Source organism: Lemur catta, chromosome 3, assembly GCF_020740605.2.
Source record: "Lemur catta isolate mLemCat1 chromosome 3, mLemCat1.pri, whole genome shotgun sequence".
NCBI lineage: Eukaryota > Metazoa > Chordata > Mammalia > Primates > Lemuridae > Lemur > Lemur catta.
In genome coordinates, this window is record NC_059130.1 from 97,430,621 (window position 1) to 97,450,290 (window position 19,670).

The window sequence follows — 19,670 nt, forward strand, 5'->3', positions numbered from 1 at the left end:
CCTGGGCAACAAAGTGAGACTCTGTCTCAAAAAAAATAAAAAAATAAAAAAATAAATAAACCTATAGTGGAATCTGTAAAAGAAAAAAAAAAGAAAGAAAGAAAAGAAAATAGGCTGAAATTTAAAGAGCTAAGTTTTGAAGTCAAGAAATCAGACAACAACAGAACTGATCCAAAGACGGTAGAAGTAGTGAGATAATAAAAATAAAAGGAGAAACTAAATAAGCAGAAAACAAATATATGCAATAAAAGAGATTGGCATAACCAAATGTTGGTTCTTGGAGAAGAAAAATAAAATAGACAAACCACTGGTGAAATAATGAAGAAAAGGATAAAAAAATCAGGAGTAAAAAAGAGGACATACCAAGATACAGCAGAGACTGATAATGTACATATTTAAAGACTCTCCACCACATCCCACCCTCTGGTCAATACAACTCACATCCATTCCATGTGCAAACTACACTCACCCTCCTCCAAGGACCCTCAAAGTCTCATCGCACATGGCATCAGCTCAAAGGTCAGGATCTCATCATCTAAATGAGGTCTCAGTGCAGATGAGGCTTTTCAGGGGTGGCTCCTTAATTGGGGTTCCTCTTGATATGAAGACTTGTGAAGTAGAATCAAGTTATCCGCAACACAAACACAACATACAGTGGTTATGGGGATAGGGTAACTGCACTAAACACTCCTGTTCAAAAGGGGTGAACACGAGGCACATCATAGTCATGTTCCATAGCAATTCTGAAATTCCAGCCCGGTGCATATTTCCATTTCCCTGACTGGGACCCAATCCTGCTCCCTAAGAGTGATCCTCCATGGTTCTGAGCTCTGCTCTCTGGGCTCTTGATCTTCACTTTGAGTCATCCTTCCTTTTCCATAAGAAATGGCCCATATTTGCTGCTGTGTAGCTTTTGAAACCTGCTTCTGTGTTCCGAGGGCTCTTTTCATTTTGAACTATTCTTTTTAGTTGAAGCTGGTGGAGCTTCTACATATGCAATTCTCTTAAATTTTTTATGAGTTTTCTATGAATCTTATTTGAGTCCTCAAAAGCCATAGTCACAAATATTTTTAAGATGGGTCCCTCTCTACCTTGGCCTGAGATTCAGATGCTAACACCCTTAAGATTCTTTCTTTATTTTATTTTATTTTATTTTTTTGTAGACAAAGTCTCATTATGTTGCCTGGGCTAGAGTGCCGGGGCATCAGCCTACCTCACAGCAACCTCAAACTCCTGGGCTCGAGCAATCCTTCTGCCTCGGCTTCCCAAGTAGCTGGGACTACAGGCATGCGCCACCATGCCCGGCTAAGTTTTTCTATGTATCTTTAGTTGTCCGGCTAATTTCTTTCTATTTTTATTATCTTTTTTATTTCAGGATATTATGGGGGTACAAACATTTTGGTTACATGTTATGACTTTGCTATTTTTAGTAGAGATGGGGTCTAGCTCTTGCTCAGGCTTGTCTTGGACTCCTGACCTCGAGCGATTGATCTCTCCTGTCTCGGCCTCCCAGAGTGCTAGGATTATAGGCATGAGCCACCGTGCCTGGCCCCTTGAGATTCTTGAAAGAGTAGAAAAAGAGTCTATGAGGCATTCTTAGTAGCTCCTCATTTACTTGAGAGAATCTATAAGATATGCACTTAGAACTTTCTGAGGTCTTAAAAAGTCTAAGAGCTGCACTCTTGACTTCATCTTTACCTTAATATTGTTCTTCCTTTGAGAAACTTTTGATGGCTAGAAATACTGTCCTCAGCCCTTTATATATCCTCTAAATTCTTCTAGAAACCTGAACCCTTTTTTACTTATCTCTCTCTTCCTGTACCTTATTGTTGACAGCTAAAAGAAATCAGTTGGAGCTGGGTGTGATACTGTGTACGTGTAGTCCAAGCTACTTGGGAGGCTGAGATGGGAAGTTCACTCCATGATCCCAAGAGTTTGAGGCCAGACTGGGCAACATAGCAAGATCCCATCTTTTAAAAAAACGAAAGAAAGAAAGAAGGAAAAGAAAGCACTTGGCTGAATATTCTGCCTAGAAATCTCCTTAGCCCAATTTACCAGTACATTAAATATACTTTCTATTTTATGTTTTACCACAGGTGACATTCTTCTAAATGTTTTGTTACTACCTAACAGTAGTTGCCTTTTCTCCAACCTTCAGTAACAATTTCCTTGGTCTTCTTCCAATCTCCACTAACAGCTTCCTTGAGTCCTTTCCAGGTTCCAACCACTACCTGGCCTCAAGTCATTCCCACATGTTTTAGGTTTTTGTCACGGCAGCATGACACTTCTGGTATTAATTTCTGTTGCAGTTACTTATTACTGCTTAATAAACCGAACCAAACCTTAGTGATTTAAAACAACAACTTATTATCGCTCATGCTCCCGTGGCTTGACTGAACTTGGCTGGGCAGTCCTCACTTGAAGTCTCTCGTGTGATTACTGTCAGATGATGATTGGGGTTGGAGCCATTGGAAAGCTTCACTGGGCTGGCTGGGTATCCAGAATGGCTCATTCACATGCTGGAAGTTGATGCTGGCTCTCTGCTTGGAGCTCACTCGGGACTGTCAATCAGAGAGCCTGCAAGTGGCCTGTCCATGTGGCTTGGGAGTCTCACATCATGGTATCTGGGTTCTAAGAGGGAGTGTCTCAAGAGCAAACATTCCAGGAGATACTGATGGAAGCTGCAATGTTTCTTATGCTCTAACCTTGGAAATGCCCAGACGACACTTCCTCTGCATTCTATTGATTAAACAAGTCAGCATTCTTTTGATTGAGTCGCTAAGCCCAGCCCAGGTTCAAAGGAAAGGATAACTTCACATCAGGGAGGGAAGGAATTGATGCTTATCTCTGGTGACCATCTACAATATCAACTCAAAGATTATTTTATCCACTTCAAAAAAGTTATTAAGTTTATAACTAGAATTGTATTAATTGAATTGATTTCAGTAAACTAGACATTTTAAATCTTCCCATCCAAGAATAGATGTTTTTCTATTTATTTAGATTTTGTTTTATAATTTACAGTCACATTTAATCTGTGAGACAAACTTCCCCTTTGGAACAAGAATGTAAAAGAAACAAAGTACTATGTATATTTGGAGCATTTTCCAGAATTCTGATATGAGGTTGCATTGTACAGGTTTATGATTTCTCATCATGCCCAAGAAAATTCAAAATTTATAGAATAGATCTATCAGAATCATTGTGGGAATAAATGCCTACATAATCTGAATTATGGGTGATGGCTAAAGCAGTGGCCCAAAGCCAGAAAAAAACAATTCCTGGATTTTTATTTATTCATAAATTGACTTAACTGAGAAACATGCCTCCCTCCTATGGGGGTTGCCTCCCTTCTCCCAGCCCATTAAGTTAAACCCAGATTATTGGTCTTAGGCAGGTGCTCTGTGAAGACAAAGATGGGTAGTATCCACTATGATCATTACTGCTACCATTTAATGAGTACCTACTATGTGCTGGGTAATGGCTAAGTACTTTGAACCTGTTACCGCATTAAAGATTAAATTAGGCCAAGAGGCCAATAGCACAAAATAGAGATCCCAGAGATAGACCCATGTACAAATATGTGAATTTAATATACAGTAAAAGTATACTGAGGCCGGGCATGGTGACTCACGCCTGTAATCCTAGCACTCTGGGAGGCTGAAGTTGAAGCATCATTTGAGCTCAGGAGTTTGAGACCAGCCTGAGCAAGAGTGAGACTGTCTCTACAAAAAATAGAAAAGTTAGCTGGGTGTGGTGGCATGTGCTTGTAGTCCCAGCTACTTGGGAGGCTGAGGCAGGAGGACCACTTGAGCCCAGGAGTTTGAGGTTGTGGTGAACTACGATGATGCCACTGCACTCTATTGGAGTGCCAGAGCTAGACTCCAAAAACAAAAAATATACTGCAAATAAGTGAGAATATGACCCCAGGGTCCAGCCAGGAGAATATGTCAGTTAAGGTCCAACCAGGAGACAGAACCACATAGTAATTTGAACAGGGAAAGTTTACTGAAATTAATTCATTTAATATAATTATATTAATAGTTATAAACTTTCTTGCTCTGTTGTCCCCAGGGTGGAGTGCAGTGGCAGTTATCACAGCTCACTGCATGCAGCCTCAGCCTCCTGAGTAGCTGGGACTACAGGCATGCACCACTATACTCAGCTAATTTTTCTTACTTTTTGTAGATATGGGGTCTCACTATGTTGCCCAGTCTAGTCTTGAACTCCTGGCCTCAAACAATCATCTTGCCTTGGCCTCCCAAAGTGCTGGGATTATAGGCATAAGCCACTGTACCCAGTCTGAATTTTCTTTTGAAGGAGTAAAGAAGGCAACTCCATGAGGAGATAAACCTCAGAGCTAAGAAACCCCCCTTCAATTCTTCTTATTTGAGATTGGCCATCCCCACAAGCTAGCATGTCAGAGTGTGTTGAGGAGCACTTGAGTCAGCATGAAAAACATGTGAATAACAGTGTGTAATGTCTGCTTGAGATTACCAAGGTTTGAATCAGTGTATTCTAAATTTGGAATGCGTACGGATGACAACCAAATAAGTGTAGGTCGTATCTGAATCAGCCTATTGTATGCGTAGTAACCAATATGCATAGTATGATCCCATTTTCATTTAAAAATGCTATTATAGAGTGGGCACAGTGGCTCATGCCTAGCACTCTGGGAGGCCAAGGCAGGATGATTGCTTGAGGCTAGGAATTTGAGACCAGACTGAGCAAGAGTGAGACCCCATCTCTACTAAAAATAGAAAAAAATTAGCTAGATGTGGTGTGGCACACACCTGTAGTCCCAGCCACTTGGGAGGCTGAGGCAGGAGGACCACTTGAGTCCAGGAGTTTGAGGTTGCAGTGAGCTATGATGATGCCACTGCACTCTAGCCCAGGTGACAGCATGAGACCCTATCTCAAAAAAAAGAAAAAAGCTGTGATATATTAGTACATACATGCCCAAAAAAGTTAGAGGACATTGCTCTAAACTATTGACAGAGTTATTGGTGGGGTAGGTGTGGCAGAGACTGGCCAGCAATTTAACAAATCTCTTTCCTCTTCTTCCTGAGCACCCATTAGCTTACATTTCTCAGCGTCTTGCAGATAGCTATGGCCTTGTGCCTGGGATCCAGCCAATGGGATTGTGGACAATTCTCCACACTCTTTCTCCTTCTGGGGCAACTTTGAAAGCTGGGTGTTCAAGACAAGACACAAGATGGAAGGAGCCTGGGGCCCTGAACTATTGCTTGGAGGAGAGCAAGTTACTGATCAGTGGTGAAATCCTGTTTTGGATTTCAGAAGTAAAATATCAACTTTTATTAGGAAATTTGAGATGTTATGATTGATCTTTAAACTATTAGCATTACATTAACTCCTACTGTGAGATTATAGGAGACCTTGACATTCTACCTTATGCACTTAGGCATTTGCATTTTGTAGAATTTTGTATTGTATTTACAATCAGCATTGTATCTTGAGTCATGTCTTCTTGCTTAACATTTTAGTGGAAAATGCAAAATTGGATAGTGGTACTGTAGGGCTGGTTGTTCAAGGTCTATAAGCATAGAAATCAGCTTGCTATCATTTCTGGTTTTCTTTATTGAGGTATGATTCGCACACAGTAAAATTTACCCCTCTTAGTGTACAATTCAGTGGTTTTTAGTATATTTACAAGGTTTTGCAAACTTCACCAGTATCAAATTCCAGAAATTTTTCATCACCTCAGAAAGAAGCCCCATACCTATTAGCAGTCATTCCCTAGCTCCCTCATCTAGCACCTGGCAAGCACTAACCTACTTTCTGTCTCTATGAATTAAGCTATTCTGTACATTTCCTATAAGTGGAATCATATGATGTGTAGCTTTTTGTGTCTGGCTTCTTTCACTAAGCATAATGTCTTCAAAGTTCATCCATGTTGCAGCATATATCAGTGCTTCATTCCTTTTTTTGGATGAATAATATTTCATTTGTGGATATGCCATATTTTGTTTATCCATTCATCAGTTGATGGACATTTGGGTTGTTTCCAGTTTTTGGTTATTATGAATAGTGCTGCTATGAACATTTGTATACAAAGTGTTGCCTGAACACGAGTTTTCAATTTTCTTGATTGTATACCTAGGAGTAGAATCTGTGGGTCATAAGGTACCTCTTCATTTAACTTTTTGAAGAACTGCCAAACTATTTTCCACAGTGGCTGTACCATTTTACATTCCTACCAGCAATGCATCGAGGTTTCAATTTCTCCACATTCTCTCCAACACTTGTTATTGTCCGCATTTTTTATTATACCCATCCTATACATTCTAAGGTTGTGAAGTGGTATTTCATTGTGGTTTTTTTTTATTTGGATTTCCCTAATGACTAATATGATTTCTTTTTTTAATGCTTGTGTGTGTGTGGCAGCGGTGGTGTGATAATCACCATGCTATAATGACAAGAACTTGTAGATTATATGTTGAAGAAAGCATAAAACACAGAAAAAGTTGGTTCCAGCCTCTCTTACATTTTTCATTCATCTGTCCTCCCTGCAACAAACACCCAATAGATTAATTTTCACCTCTTTATGTAGCAAGGTGGCTAGACTGGACACAGTTTGGGAGTCAGTGCTTCTGATGAGTGAAATTCAATAATACCCTTCCCTCCATCTCCACATACCTATTTCAATCTATCTTAGTCTGCTTGGGCTGGCATAACAAAACATTGGAGACTGTATGGTTTAAACTGGAGAAATATATTTTCTCACAATTCTGAAGAATGGAAAGCCTAAAATCAAGGAGCCAGCCAATTTGGTTCCTGCGGAGGGCTCATTTCCAGGCTTGCAAACCACCTTCTCACTATGTTTTCACATAGAGGCCTCTCCTTACACCTGTGCATGTGTGAGAGTTCTCTGGTATCTCTTATAAAGACGCTGTCAGATAGGGCCCCACCCTTATGACTTCACTGAACCTTAATTACTTCCCTAGAGGCTCCATCTCCAAATACAACCACACTGGGAGTTTGGGGTGTACACAAACATTTGGCATAGCCTCTAATTCCCTAGAAACTTCCTGAGAAACAAAGTCTTGATCTCTGTCCCCTGTTTGATTCAGACACAAACAAACCGATCTGATGGATTGGTACGGCCCTGCCTGATTGCAGGGAAGCTCAACTGTGCCTCTGAGAGGCAATTCAAGAAAAAGAGTAGGCTGCATGAGGCTGGCACAAAAAGTCCAACTCAGCCACAAGACTAGGAGAGAAAATGGTTGCTGCACTGCATAACGGCACCATTCACATCATAATCTACATGGGTGGCATTTCCTGGAGTTTTGAATAGTGTAAAATCTGTGAGGCCATACTTTAGGTAATGGTCCTGAATACAATGCGTCAGCAATTACCAGCATACTTCCTGAAACCTTTTCCAATTCATACACTACGGAGATATATGTCTGGGGAGAAAATTGCTATATGCATATGTTGGAAAAGCTGGATCACTCACTAGCATCTCATTTTTGGGTCCTCTTTGCTATGGGACCTTCCTAACTGAGCTAATGCCAAGAAATTAAAATTCTTCGGCTACAAGCAACAGAAACCAACTCTGAGTAACCTAAGGAGACACATAAAGGAATTAATTAAAAGAAAACATGAAAATTCATAGCCGGCTCTATGGCGCAATGGAAAATGTGAAAATTCACAGAATCAAAAGACAAGCTGGAAAAAAAAGGACAATCTGAACAGCCAAGTATCAAGATACACAGGAATCAGGGCAGTTCTGGATTAATAGATAACAGAAACAAACAGAAAATCCCTTCAGAATACTGTCCCAGAATGAATCAGCTTTAAGAATTTTCTGTCTTCCTGCCTCCCGTTAAAATTTTCTTCCAGAGAAAGCATTTCCAATTGGCCTTGTTGGGATTGGATGTCATCCCTGACCAGGGAAGGGCATTGAACTGTGATTGACAGCCCCACCACACCAGTCTGTGGTGGGGGAGGGTTGTTCTCCAAAAGAAAGAGGTAGAATGCTGATAGGAAAACAACAGATGTCCTCTGCATTCCAACCATGGGTTGCCAGGCAACGTCTTCCCACTTTTTAAAATACCATATACAATTTTTTAAATGCCTCTGCCTAACATAATATAATTATCTCACATGCAAACAAAAGATACACTCAACTCCTTCCAAAAGGAAACAATACTTGTCCAGTTATGACATCCGTTTCTTTCCTGGTTCCATCATGATCTCCCTCCACATTTTGCAACTTGCGGACGAAATGACAAATTTAACCATCACCAACCCATACCATACACAATTCTAAGAATAGAAAAGGGAAGAGAAGGATAATTACTTTTTAAATATATCTGACTTTCTGCATATTACTGTATATAAGTTTTGCTTCAATAAAAGAGAAAAAAAATATCCATGACACAGCAAAGAAGGACTCCAGGTAGAGGTGACAGTACTCACTTATGGAATTGATCATGGTATTTATGACTTCTCTTATCTTCTGCCCAGTCCACATTCTCTTGGCATTGACTGGGCAGAACCTCAGTAGGTTTAGTGCTTTGCTAGATGGGTTGTGGTACCCAGCCTTCAAAGTAGCACCCAATGACTCTCACCCCCTGGTGTCCATGTCCCTGTGTAGTCCCCTCCCACATTAGGTATATCCTGGAATATTTTAGATATTTAGAATTACGGCCCTTCTCCAGCATAACTACACCTTCTGTTCTCGCCATCATCACTCTGGTTTTCAGCTCCGTCTTCACTTTGGACCCTGGCGATTTCTCTTTCTTCTTACAAGTTCAGTTCAGCATTTCTTTGCGTTTTAGCTGACATATCTAAGTGTTTCTCATAAGAACATTTTCAGGTTATGTATTCTGCCAGATTGCTGGAATTGGAAGTCCCCTGTTTTTACTTTTCTGTCTCCCCATCTAGACTGCTAGCTCCATAGAGAAGGGAAGATGTCTTGTTCATAATTGTGAACAGTGCCATAATCTAGCACTGTGCCTGGTACATAGTAGGCATTCATTACGTTTGTTGAATGAATGAATGTAAACAGGGAAGGAATAGATGCTATAACTGGACATGGGTTGCCTCCTTTTGGAAAGAGTTGAGTGCATTTTTTGCTTGCATGTAAGCTAATTATATAAATAATTAATTAACTAATGAAGACACAGAAGACTTTTGCCCAGTTATATCTTTCAGAATTGTCTACTGCTGATAATTAAACCTTGAGATTTGCCTTTTACATATTATTGCTTGGCCTGCAAATACAGTGGTCATTTGAATTTTACTTCTTTTTCTATATTAGTTTTAAGCCTTGAAAGTCTCCGGAGGAAATGGAGTTTAGTCATGCTGACCTAGTTATAACACTGACAGGACATGGATTTCTCCATGGCAGGATAATAGAAGCAGAATTTATTTGCACAAATATATTATTTGCATTGGCATTTATAGACCCTATTTTTTTTTTTTTTTGAGACTGAGTCTTGCTCTGTTGCCTAGGCTAGAGTATTGTGGGGTCAGCCTAATTCACAGCAACCTCAAACTCCTGGGCTCAAGCAATCCTCCTGCCTCAGCCTTCCGAGTAGCTGGGACTACAGGTGCTCACCACGACGCCTGGCTAATTTTTTATTTCTATTTTTAGTTCCCTGGCTAATTTTTCTATTTTTTGAAATAAAACTTTCTATTTTAGAAATTTTTTCTATTTTTAGAAAAATATTTTTCTATTTTCTAAATTTAGGATCTTGCTCTTGCTCAGGCTGGTCTCGAACTCCTGACCTCAAGCGATCCTCCCACCTCAGCCTCTCAGAGTGCTAGGATCACAGGTGTGAGCCACTACCCCTGGCCTATAGAGCCTATTCTTTAATCGATAAATATTTTTTTATCCATTGACTTGAAAATTTGCATTGTTTAGAATAGGTATACCATAGACTGTGAAGTTTGACCTGGTCGATTTCATGATAAAAAGAGAATTCTCAATTGCTTTTTTCTAAACCTGCCATTGTTCCTATCTTCCCCTTTTCTGTAATTTCACCTACTAGTTCAGGCCAAACCCTAGGAAGCAACCTTCGATCCTCTTTTTTTGACCCATCCCTCAGCCTCCCAGCCCACAGCCAATTCATTAGCAGTGCTGTTAGCTCCCCCTTTGAAAAGCATCCAGAATCCAACCTCTTCTCAGAAGTCCTCCCTACTAAGACTCAACGCCCGCTATCTCATGCCTAGACTACACAAGAGCCCCTTAGCTCATCTGCCTGCTTTCACTCTTGTCCCCACTATCAGTTCTCCACACAACAGCCAGAGGGAACTTCCCAAAGTACAGATCAGATCACATCAGATATATAATCATGGGCCAACTTAAAAGACAGCTGGAAAAGATAGCCTCTGTGTCATCCCTGTCCACACTCCAGGAAGCTAGGGGCCATCTCTTTCAAAAATGGCATGATGTTCCGTTCCTAGCAAATAAACAAAAATTTTTTTAACGGAGGGGGATGTGGCTGCTATGGGAAGTTATAAATAGCAGAGCTTGGCCTAATCATCTTGGCTCTTCTCTACACTTCATTGTGCAGCACAAACAACCTCTGAGCAATCAGCATGAGAATGCTGAGAAAATAGTCCTAATAACTAAAATATTTGGCAGATAGGGTCCTGCCGTTTCTACTCATTTTTCTCATTTCAAAGTTGACATTTGATGAGCTAGTGAAAGGCCGGTTCCTATGATGACCCAGGCTTGCTGCTCTGATGTTATGCCACCCACTCAGCGGGAATGAATATGGTGGAATTTGGTCCTTTTCCACGTTGCCTTCTAGAAGGACTGTTGGCCAGAAATCCAGTAGGCAGAAAAAGGCTTCCTAAATCTCAGGCAGGCTTAGAGGCACATTTATGACAAAGCTAATGATGCCTCAGATTTAGGACCCCTTACTTTCAAGACACCCTTCCAAGGCCCTGTACCTAATTTTGTATTCATATGTTTGTATTCTTTTTCTTAAGAAAGATTCCATGTGTTTGCAACCAAGCTTACAGTCCCTCTTGCTGGGTTTTGTGACAGTGATCAGGAACAGGAGGTTCAGGCTGTCCACGACATGAGGAACGAGGGGAGGAGAACAGCAAATGCAGAGTTCCTGTGGCCTTCTAGAGTTTCGCTGAGGTTATCATTCCTCTGAAAAATCTTCCATCCTCGCCATTCGGAGTCATTCAGCATCCACGTTCTTAACTCAGCAAACAATGTCCTTCCTAAGACACCTGACAGATTGCCAACTGAATGGACATCGGGGAAACCCCACTGGGAAAGATGTTCCTAAATATCTTGATTATGAAACTGCAGGTTAGCTTGATCGTCTCTTCTGCACAGAACAGCAAGGACACCAGTCTGCAGTAAGCGGTTCCACTTGGCGCTGCCTCTCCACCACCTAAGATGTGGACTGTGATTCACTGAAGTCTGGGCATGATGCATTTGAACTTCTCAGAACACAGCAGGCTCTCTGGCTCAGTGAACTTAATTAGAAGTGACATCCTTTAAAAAAAAAAAAAAGAAGTGAGACCCTTTGCTTTGACCTCTGCCCCAAGTCATGGATAATCAAAACATTCAGGATTTGTAGCTACTTAGATCCATGTTGAGGCAAAATTGCACTAAGTGACTCCACCATCATTAGCACCTCCCAGGTGCTAACAGCACCCGCCCTTCATCATCTCCAAAAGCGAGACATTAAAGACTTACTGAGGTACACCTTTAATAATAAATTTTAAAATAATATTTAAAGTAATAACATTTAAGAATCACCATCAAAAAACACCCCTGAAACTATATAATCTTTGCATTCCACAAAACCCAACTTGATCTCTTCCACACTTTATGGACTGGCAAATTGAAGGTTTCATTATTGAAAGACCTTAATTTCTACTTACAGATCAAGTTAGTAAAAGATTAGTATATTCTTGATTAAACTAGATATGCAGAACATTGCATATTTCCCAGCAGTAATACGGAAAGTAATGGAAGTCAATGTGACAACTCAAGTTTCCAGTCTGGCTAAAAGTCACCCTGCTTCTAACTTTACCTAATATTCTGTGATTCTCTTCTATTTATTGAGTATCATGTAACCCAGGAGGTTCACCAGCAGGTTGCATGGTTGAAAAAAGCCAGTATTTTTTTTCCTGAAGTTCTTACAACCATATCATATGTAATGGTATTATAAAGAGAATGAATGCCATTAAATTTAAGACCCTACTTGATGGGTTTAGACATCCAAGTTGGAGGTTCAGAACTGGGGAGAGCTGAATTGCTCTGCACAATAGAAGAAAACAAATGTGGAGCACAGAGGGCAGGTCTAGAGGCAAGAGGAGATGGGAAGAGGAGAGGGGGGAGCTGGCAAAATTCTTAAAGACTGGGTGTACATAGGGTTAAATGTTAGTGAGAAACCCCTAGAATGGTAGGATAACTAAAAAGAATTGTAAGATTGGAGTTGTCCCTTATGCAAAGTTCAAGTGTGCATCATTTCAATTTAACCAATTTCTTTCATTTTCTCCCTATCCTCCACCTACAAATCTTTTTCATAATACCTACTACCCAAACAAATGCTTAGTGTGAGCAGTATTTGTAAAGCCTAGAGAAAGAGATGAGATCATACCTGTGGAAGGAATTCGAAAACCAGAGGGATAAATGAGAATGTAATCCCTGGGAATTCACAGGAACCTTAAGGAGGGGATGGATTTCCTCCGGGGGGGGGGGGGGGGGGTTGGATGGGATTGAAGGTTAGAAGCAATTCAAAGTCATCTCAGGGGTAGAGAGCTGTGCCATACAGACAGCCTGGGTGCTTAGTCTCTCCTTTTCTCATTCCACAAGGTGTGTCTGGAGATGGGGGAGAGTTCTGGGCATCACCCTTGTTCTGAATCTGCTGCTGTTGGCAAATGTTCCTTTGCAGCCCACTGGTTCTCAATGAGGGCTGCCACTCGGGGCCACTGAGCATAGCCTTGGAAGTGCCACCCTCTTCTCACGAAACTGTGAGAGGTGCCATTCAGAGGGGGGGCATCATTTTATAACTTGCACCAAGGGGCCCTCTGGTATAGAGGGAGCCCTGCTGCCACTGGCTGTGTCAGAACAGAAAGGGGAACCTACCCCTCCCACAGCTGTTCTCTATAACACCTCCTCACCTACCTTCCCCTGGAGGTTTATACAACTCTTGGGTTTCACGAATTGTTCCTACCCTAGGGACCTCCTTCCCTTCACTTTAAGCTGCAAAGCTGCCCCTCTCATGATGGAGTTAGGACTTCGCTTTGCAATGCAGAACCATTTTATTTATTTCTTTGATCCTTGGCCTTTCAAACTGTGCTCTCTTACGCCTGCTGGGAATAAAGAGCAAGCCTATTGAAGAGTCAGGTACCTCTTACAAGGCTTCTCCCTTTCCTACACAAAGACACAAAGGCATTGCCAAAGCTTTGAAACTAAACCCTTAGACTCCTCCAGTCTATGCTTGTGCATATTACATAAAAAGGAGCCTAGAAAAAGGGAGAGAGAAGGGGACAAAGAGTGTGGTTTTCTTTTTCTAGTTACAATTGTGTGCATTTTCTGACTTTTCTGAAATGAGTGCACAGAGGCTCAGGGAGGTTATATAACTTGCCCAGGGTCACACAGCTAGTAAGTCACGGACTGGAAGTTGATCCCAGGACTTCAGATTGCTAGTGCAGGGCTCTTCCACTATAGCTCAGCTGTCCCTGGAAGGTTGAGGCTAGCTGCCTGGCCTGGAGTTGAAAGAGCTCTTCCCATAAGGAGAGACACATATTACTGTCTCCAGCAGGTTAAAAACAAACAAACAAACAAAAAATGGTATAGGGCCTAAATATCTCTACAGTCAAAAGAGTTAAAGTAACTAAAATACTTGCCTTCTAAGGCACCTGCCTACCAAGTGGGCAGCCCGAATACCAAGTGTGTGCTGTATGACTGTACATTTTGTGGCCACGGTTGATTGGACAAGCAACCACTCCCTGATTCAAACTGGCTAATAAAGTGTCTCTCTGTCTCTGTCTCTCTCCTTTTCCCCCCTTGTCTCAATTCTGTAATTAGAATGAGGAGTTTCCAGTTCAGTCTGGGAATTGAATTCAATTGAGCAGAGGAGATACGTACTCAGGAGCCGTGAGTTGGCCGTCTTCTACTTGCCATGTGGAACAAGGAGCTGAGGGGTGTTAAGCAGAAAGAGGAAGAATGATATATGACACAAAGAAATAGAAAAAGATTCCTGGTGTCTTCACTTCCAAGTCCCAGTGGGTTCCTACTTTGTTTGGGGAGTCCAAAGAACTTGGGATGGAGGACACTATATTCCAAACCAGGCATTTTCAAACAATAAATCCATACCAACTTATCACACTTTTTTATGTAACAATAGGCTATATATGGCCGGGTGCGATGGCTCACGCCTGTAATCCTAGCACTCTGGGAGGCTGAGGCAGGTGGATCGTTTGAGCTCAGGAGTTCAAGACCAGCCTGAGCAAGAGGGAGACCTTGTCTCTCCTAAAGATAGAAGGAAATTAGCTGGACAACTAAAAATATATAGAAAAATATAGCCGGGCATTGTGGTGCATGCCTGTAGTCCCAGCTACTCGGGAGGCTGAGGCAGGAGGATCGCTTGAGCCCAGGAGTTTGAGGTTGCTATGAGCTAGGCTGATGCCACGGCACTCTAGCCCACGCAACAGAGTGAGATTGTGTCTCAGAAAAAACAAACAAACAAACAAAAACAATAGGCTATATAGCTTTATGGTTAAAAACCCCAGTGAGGATTAAATCCTTTAAATCCCTTTATTAAAAGGATTTGTTCTGTAAAATTTGGATTCAATCAAAAGGCCACAGTCAAGGATCCAAAAGGCCACATGTGGCCCCAATTAAATTCATATACACTTTTTTATCCATGTTTAACTTTCAAACAATATCAATGACAATATCATGCTTCTACCTAACATGATACAACTATCCTTCATATAAATTAAGGTGCTATTATGGGATGAATTGTGTTCCCTCAAAATTCATATGTTGAAGCCCTAACCATCCCTTCTGTCCCCTACCCAGTACCTCAGAATGTGACTGTGTTTGCAGATAGGGCCTTTCAAGAGGTGAGTAAGTTAGACCGAGGCCATTAGGATGGGCGCTAACCCCATCTGACTGGGGTCCTCTTAAAAGGAGGAAATTTAGACACATGGAGAGACATCAGGAGTGTGTACACATAGAGGAAAGGTCATATGAGGACATGGTAAGAAGTTGGTTGCCTCCAAACCAAGAAGAGAGGCCTCAGGAGAAACCAAACCTGCTGACACCTTGATCTTAGACTTCCGGCTTTCAGAACTATGAGAGAATAAAGTGCTGATGTTTAAGCTATCTGTGATACTTTACTATGGCAGCCTTTGCAAATTAGACAAGTGTGTTTACCCTTTCCCCAAAAAGGAAGACAGGCTGGGTGAGGTGGTTCATGCCTGTAATTCTAGCACTTTGGGAGGCCAAGGCAGGAGGATTGTTTGAGGCCAGGAGTTTGAGACCAGCCTGAGCAAGAGCAAGACCCCATCTCTACTAAAAATAGTAAAATTAGCCAGGTGTGGTGGTGCAGGCTTGTAGTCGTAGCTACAGCTGGAAGGCTGAGGCAGGAGGATCACGTGAGTCCAGGAGTTTGAGGTTGCAGTGAGCTATGATGATGCCACTGCACTCTAGCCTGGGCAACAGAGTGAGACCTTGTCTCAAAAAAAAAAAAAAAAAAAAAAGGAACACACAAAGTCCCATCAGTTTCTGTATCTATCTCAGGGTGGTATTAATTTTTCTGGTTGAGTCATGACCCTACCGCAGTACCCTATGAGAGAAAGACTAAATCACAAAGTTAACCAGTACCAATACTTCCTGTGTAAGATGGTGAAGAAAGGGAAGGGAGAGGGGAAAACCTGGTTAATGTATACAAATATATACACAAGAAAGTAAAAAAGAAAATATTCATAGTTGTAACGGTCTCTATTTCTGTATCAGGTCACATGGCCACAAATCAGAATTTATAACTTACTACTCCCCAGGCTATGTTCCCTTAGCTTTCAGCCAACAGCACCTGAAATGCTCCTGACTACCTACCCCAGCCATTGTAAGTGCCGTAAATGGGAGCGGAGAAATGGAGCCATATCTAGGGAGAGGCTTTTCGTTTTTAACATGGGAGGTGAGGCAACATGTTTTTGTGCTGATGAGATCAGTCCAATGGGACTATGGGAAAAACTTATGCCACAGAAAACACAGAGTGGTTTCAGAAGCAATGACCTTGACTAGGGGAGAGGAGACAGATTCCAAGTGCACAGGTGGAGGGATTGGGCTAAGATAGGAGCACAGTTTCATCCAATCGAACAGAAAGGAAGACAGAGTGTATGGGTAGAGGTGTCATGGCAAAGTGTTTGAACTTTATCTTCTGGAAATGGGGAATTGATGACAAGTTTTAAGAAGGGGGAGCCTCCTGGTTAGAGCTATGTTTAAGAAAAATCTCTGGCTACAATGTGGAAAATAGATTTAAGCAGACAAGATGGAGGACAAGGTGACTCTGAGGAGGCTGTTGTACTGGCCTAGGTCAGAAATGATAGTGGTCTGGACTAGGGTGGTGGCAGTGAGGATGCAGGGAAGTGAACAGATTTGAGGGATATTTAGGATAATAAAATCAAACTCAGGAAGGTCAGACAAATAGGTGGCCTAGGACTTGAGCAGCCATGGCAAAGACTTTGGCTCTAACTGTAAGTGAAATGGGGAACTATTACAGGGCTTAGAGTAGAGGCATGATCTGATAAAACTCACATTTTAAAAATGATCACACTGGCTGTCATGTTGCAAATAGAAAGTAGGGACCAGAGTGGAAGCAGGAAGACCACTCTGGTAGCTGTTGTCACAGTTCAGGGAAAGACGACAGTAGCTGGGACTGGTGTGGGGATGACAGTGATGGTGGCAGTGGTAAATAGTGATCAGATTGGAATATGCAAGTTATGTCTGGAAAGTATCCAGCCATGTAATTGTTCTCATTATATTAAATACTTTCTGGACAGCACTCATATTTCTAAGGTAGAGCCAACCAAATGGTCTGATGGATCAGATGTGAGGCATGAGAAAAAGAGAGGTCTCAGGAATGAGTCTGATATTTTTGGCCTGAACAAGCAAAAGAACTAAATTGCCACATACTAAGCTAAAATAAATCTGGGAGAGGAGAAGGGTGGGGTGGTATGCGTTAGGGAATAGATTCAAAGTTTTGGTTTTGACATGTAAATTTTGAGATGCCAGGTAATGGCGTAAATAGAGATATCAAGTAGAAATGGAGCATATATGTGTGTGTTCAGGAGAGAGGATGAGACCGAATAAATAGTTTGGAAGGCGTCGGTGAATTTAAATCCAGAGGACCAGAGGGGATCACCTAGAGCAGTAATACTCTAATGCTATGACACTCCCATGAGAGAGACAATTTTGGAAAACTGCCAGGACATTGGGTGGGGGTGGAGGTTGTCATGATGATTCGGATGAAAAGCACCGCAGGATTCCGTGGTGGAGCTGGGGCTGCTAGACAACCTGCAACACACAACCCTGCACAGCAGAAATTGTCCCACATTCCCATGATTTTCAATTGTCCTATTGGACATTCACTTGGTGATAAATATACTTCTGATTTGTCTCAATCTAGAATCTAACTCCGTTTTTCACATGAACACAAGGTATTTTTGATAAGGTCTTAATATGCACTGAGTTTCCCAGGAAAACAACTTCCACGTCATTGATTCAAGAGTGTGCTTTGTTTTGTTTGGAAAATCAGCGACACACTGCTTGCTCTATCTGAGCTGCCAGCCCAGCTCTCCCGCATCAGTCTGCATGTGCAGCTTTGGCAGCACAGTGATTCTAGGAACGACTGCAAGCATCTTACGATGACATCAGAGCTTCTGATGAAGTTGTGCATAACTTTTACATGTTCAAATATGCAATATTTTTATGCATTAATTTCCTCTTATTTCTCCTTATATTACATTTAGGGAATTAGATTCATTAGTTTGAGGTTATATGTGCAGATTGGTGTGGACACTGCTTCCTGACCCAGGAGACCAACTTTTACAGATGGCATCAACCAGCTGGCTTAACCAGTGGCTTCCAGTTGGGTTCAGTGAAAGGAAGATATATCACTCCCTCGTGTTGGCCCTTCAGGCCCTGGGGTGGCAGATACCCCCTCCAGTGCTCCGTCATTTCTTGTCGGTTCCCTTAATTTTGCCTACATCTTTGGCAATAATCCATCATTAAATTGTTCTCAATTGGACTCAGTTTGAGTGTACCATCTGTTTCCTGCCAGGCCCTAACTAACACAGTAGTTATATTATCTCTGCATTTCATTTCAGGACAGTAAAGGGACAAGTTACAAAAGATTTGTTATAAAAAGGGAATACATCCAGAATGTGGAACATTCTACAGGACAATTGAGCGGGTTTCTGCAATAAATCAATGGGATGAAAAATAAAGAGGGAAAGACAAAAGCTGGAGATTTAAAAGATTTTAAGGGCACAGCAAAATGTAATGTGTAGGCCTTTTTTGGATCCAAATGTGAACAAACCCACTGTAATAAGACATATCTGAGATCTTAGGGAAAGTATAATTAGAGAGTGGGTATTAAATGACACCAAAGAACTATTTTAATTTCTATTAGGCATGGATATGCATGGAAATGGCCCATGTCTTTAAGAAATGCATCCTGAAGTATGTAGGGACGAAATCACATGATGCCTGGGATTTGCTTGACAATACTTTGACAAAGACAAAGAAAAAAGGGATAGATGAATGAAATATTGTTAAATATTGAATCCAGGTGGTAGGTGTATGGGAATACATTGCACTGTTCTCTCTACTTTTACATGTATGTTTGAAAGTCTTCACGATACAAGATTTAGAAAATAAAATAAATGAAAAGGGGTCATTAGGTCTGATAGGGTTGAGAGCTGCCAACCAAGGCAGGGAGTGTACACAAAAGAAGAGGTCAAGACTGGGTCCTGAGCAGTCCAGGTAGACGTTGGGAAGATGGGAGGAAAAGCCAGGGAGGGAAGAAAAGTAGAGAGTGTTGTGCCTGCAGGGTCATGTGAGTGTTGCAAGGAAGAATTGGTCATCTGGACTGCAGGTGGGTCAGGTATGAGAATAACTGAGAACTGACCATTGTTTTTTTGTTTTATTTTGATTTTTAGAGATGGGGTCTCACAATGTTGCCCAGTGGCTATTCACAGGTACAAAGTGCACTGCAACCCAGAACTCCTGGCTTCAAGGGATCCTCCCATCTCAACCTCTGGAGTAGCTAGAACTACAGGCGTGCACCACTGCACCTGGCTGAATGTTGCTTTTAATTTTTTTTTCTGCATCTTATTTCAAGGGAGAAGACCATTGGTTTTAGTGACATGGTGGTCACTGGTGACCTTGACAAGTCAGTTTTGGTGTAATGGTAGGGGCAAAATCTCACTGGGTTTGAATTCAATCCTCCTCTTCTCTAGATCCTGCCCCATTTCTTTGCTCCCTTTTCCAGTACTCCCTGTGGTTAGGGTAAGTGGATTGGAGTGGGTTCAAGAGAGAATGGGAGTAGAGAAAGTGAAGACAGAGGATAGAGTCAGCCTTTTGAGATGTTTTGCTATTAAAGTGGATTAGAGAAATGGCATGGTAACTAGAAAAAAGTGCTGTCAAGGGAGGG